This window comes from Trichechus manatus, unplaced genomic scaffold (genome assembly GCF_000243295.1).
Source record: "Trichechus manatus latirostris isolate Lorelei unplaced genomic scaffold, TriManLat1.0 scaffold00267, whole genome shotgun sequence".
Classification (NCBI taxonomy): Eukaryota; Metazoa; Chordata; class Mammalia; order Sirenia; family Trichechidae; genus Trichechus; species Trichechus manatus.
In genome coordinates this window covers 796488-800295 of record NW_004444203.1, presented here as the reverse complement: position 1 = coordinate 800295, position 3808 = coordinate 796488, and the positions used below count along the sequence as shown (strand labels likewise).

At 42.9% G+C, this 3808-nt stretch overlaps 1 long non-coding RNA gene across 1 annotated transcript; it reads left to right on the top strand.

The window, feature by feature from the left end:
- Positions 1-429: 429 nt before the first annotated feature.
- LOC111819086 (uncharacterized) lies at positions 430-2458 on the top strand. Its single transcript, XR_002822882.1, has 3 exons — positions 430-523; positions 780-914; positions 2216-2458. It is a non-coding gene; the product is annotated as an uncharacterized LOC111819086 (long non-coding RNA).
- Positions 2459-3808: the final 1350 nt, after the last annotated feature.

Sequence of the window (3808 nt, the reverse complement as noted above, 5' to 3'; positions counted from 1 at the left end):
ATGGCTCTCAAGTCAGGCTCCGTTGTGTGCTCTCAAATTAAATATAGATAGTGAATTGCGTATGAGGGAGTGATGATCCCTGAGACGGGTTTCTTTGGTCTAAGCCATAGCAGTCAGAGGCAGGAGGAGCAGCTACTGTGGTGCAGATCTCAAAAACAGAAGAGTGTGGCTGCTATCATGGGGGTGCCAGAAACAGCAGTCTCTGAGGAAAATGGAAATTAACCAGTTTTTAATGTAATGGATGCAGGGGAAAGGCGCCTTGCGTGAGACCTAGTGACAGGACCGTTTCCTTTGCAAATTTTGAAACTTTTCAGGAAGGCAGTAAGCATTTGTCGATGGTAAAATGTAGACGATCAAAATTTGCCCCTTGCTCTGAGATGGAAGAGTTAAAGTTTACAGATGATAGATTGTGGGCAGCTGACTGACGATTGGCCTCCTGGAACAATTAAAACAGAGATTTTCTCTATCTACCCTTCTTTGTGTAGATCTTACACTGTGGCTTTGGCGATAGTCTTTGCTCACAGTAAGTACGGGATTCTGCTATGATAGTTACCAAGAAAACTTCCTGGGTACTGGGAAGATGGTTTTGCCTTGGCTAATTGTTTTAGGGCCTGGGGATTATCTCATTTTCTGAATTTTTTGGGTGTAAGGTGATGGCTCTGATAATCTTATAAATAATCATGTGAGTCCTGATAACTCTTTGGATTCTTTACAAGTGAGAGTCTTGGAGCCAAACTAATACTACAACTTCTGAAGCCCTAAACTAGCTTTCATTCCAGTGAGAAGCTTCCCAGACGGTCTTCACTGAAGAAATGCCAGCTTCACCTAGAACCTCTCTCTCCGAGACAGAGCAGAACGAAAAGTTGGGAGAGATGACTTTTGGATTTTAATTTTCTTGAACTTTACTTTGTGAGGTAAAAAATTGGGTTTCAGGCTTTTTTCTTTTTCTTTTTACTGTGTATTTCCTATCTGTCTTGGAAAGTAATTTTATTATTTGACTTAAATTTCTTCCTCAGAATTTGATAATTGGGAGGGGGTTTATATTCCAACTTGAGGCATATCAACATAACTGTTGTCATTTAATTACATTACATAAGGTGACCAAATTGTTCCAGGTTGCTATGTACAACCAAAAACCTCATGGAATTTGGTTCCTTGGTTTGGTGGTTTAGGGTTATAGTTTCATGGGACACTCCAGTTAATTGGCCTGATAACATGTTTAGTGTTTCTGTTCTGCCTCCTAGCTCATCGTGTAGTGCCTGTGGTCTTAAAATTTTTACTTACAAGCAGTCATCCAAAGCGCAATTAGTCTCTAGTCTCCTAGAGCAACAGAGGAAGGAGGAATTAGGAGTAAGAGTGGGATATGGAATGTGTGGCTAATTGCTTCCATAAACAACTGCTCAACTGCTTCCTTTGCCATGAGACCAGAAGAACTGGATGGTGACAGGCTACCATTACTGAATATATTGATGAAAGATTCTGTAAAAGAATCTTTGATCAAAAGGAGGAAAATGCAGAACAGAATTTCAAATTCTCATGGACTCTAGACTTTCTGGAGCCATGGAGGCTAGATGAACCCCTGAAACTATTGCCCTTAGATAACCTTTAAACCTTAAACCAAGAATATCCCCTGAAATCTTCTAAAAAACAAACAATAGTTTAGACTAAATAGTAAGGAATGTCTGCCCTGAGCATTGTGCTCTTTCAAGATCTATATATATGGGATCAAACTGACAACAGCAACTCTAAAGATTAGATAGGAAACTTAGGGTACAGCAAGTTTATATTAATGGGGGAGGAACAACTCAGAAAAGGAGGTGAGAATGGTTGCACAATTCAAAGAATGTAATTAATGTCACTGAATAGTACATGTAGAAACTGTTGAATTGGTGTATGTTTTGCTGTGTATATTCTCAACAATAACAACAAAATAAATAAAATTAGAAAAAAACAATTAAAAAAAAAAAAAAAGAACTGCTGAGCTAAAAGTCCCACATCTCAGAAACCCCTCAGTCTTAGGCAGACTGTGTTGGTTGGTCGTCCTTTCTGAGAGGCTCTGATCGACAATGTGGCTGCAGATACTTTGGGATGGGACATAGAACAGGGAGTGAACTCTTGGTTTTGGAAACGGGTTGGATTTGGAGTGAATTTAATTAACATACTGTTCTGACCCATTTCAGAGACTTCTCTGAGCAAAATGTGTGCTTCTTCTCAGGGGTTCCTGCAGGACATCCAGGAGAGCAGTGTTGGTATCTGGAAGGACAGTTGAAGATGGGAGCACCGTTGTTCTGATGGACAGCTATTCTCCTTCTATGGGGAAAGTAGCCCTGCCTCAGGTTGCCAATAGGCTTAGTGGTGAAATCAAAGGATTAGGAGAACACAAAGCTAGATACTGTTAGAGGACATTTTTTTCCAATTTTTTTTGCCCTCTCTTATGAAGAAGGAACTCCATTAACATAACACCCCAGCCTTTATCCCTGCATTCATCCACTTCTCTCACACCCATGATAGAAGAGTTTGGAATAAAAAGTGCACATGTACAGCCCTGGTCTTTTATTGCCTATAATTCATTTTAGGATCATGCCCCAGCTAACAGAAGCATATTAAAGTGTGTTCTGCTGGAAGGCAGCATCACCATTACCAGAGCTTGCTAGAAATCAGATTTGGTGGCCCCACCACAGACCTACTGAATCAGGATATTTGCGGTTGGGGCCCAGGAATCTAATTTTTAAGAATCTCTACAGGTGATTCTTAGACTAAAGTTTATATACCATTCTAGATTGCTCTTTGCCATGTAAGCTTGGTTGCAAAGGCCTTGCGTACACCTTGGAAGTTTGCAGTTGTTCGGCCTAGCTGGTGATTGATGGCTTAAATCTAGTTCTGTGGTTTAGCATTAGGAAGCCCTCTTCCCCAGACGTAACCTGCATCCTCCAGTATCAGTGTGATGAGTATCAAAGGCGTTGCTTAGATTTTTCATCTACTGGCTCTTTGTCCTTCTCCGTGTCAGGGAGGAAATCTTCCACGGCATTTTTGAAAGGTATTTTCACTGGGTAAAAAAGTCTAAGTTGACAGTCCCTCCATAGGCCCACTTCTGAGGCGAGGCCAAGATGGCAGAGTAGTCAGATGCTTCTGGTGGACCCTTTTACAACAAAGACCCAAAAAAACAAGTGATTTGATTATATATGGTAATCTGGGAGCCCTGAACATCAAAGACAGAGTTGAGGAACTGGACTGAGTGGCAGGGGGAGGGAGAGATGGTTTGGAAGCAGCGAGGAGTTCCCAGACCTGACTGCGCTAGAGCCTGAGCCCTTCAGGCCTGATCAGCTTGGGGTGGAGCAGTGAAGCAGGCAAACAGCTGTGCTTGGGAGGTGCGTTTTCCAAACCAGGGGAGACCCAGCACCAGAGACTCTACACAGCCACCCAGAACAAGTGAGAAGCAGCCCTCCACGAAAGATAACTACTTGCATATGGCTTTTCATGAGGATCAAAAACAACCCCCTTAGGGAAAAACCTCTCTCCCATTTACCTCCCCACTCCCTGCTCTGCTCTGGGTCCCAGACCAGCTTCAGCAATTGCTGAGTCCCCTGGGCCGGAAATAGGATCTGTCACACACCCGGAGCTATTCTCCCTGCCTTGGAGAGTGAACAAATTAACAAACAGGGGAAAAAATATACTGCCAACTCCCCTAAGCCAGGAACCCAGAGTAGGCACAGCTCCTTTGCCTACGCACAGGCATAAGGGATCCTCGGACTTTGAGTGCCTTTCCCCCTGTGTAGACTTGTGTGGGACCCTTTCAACAGCGTAGGCC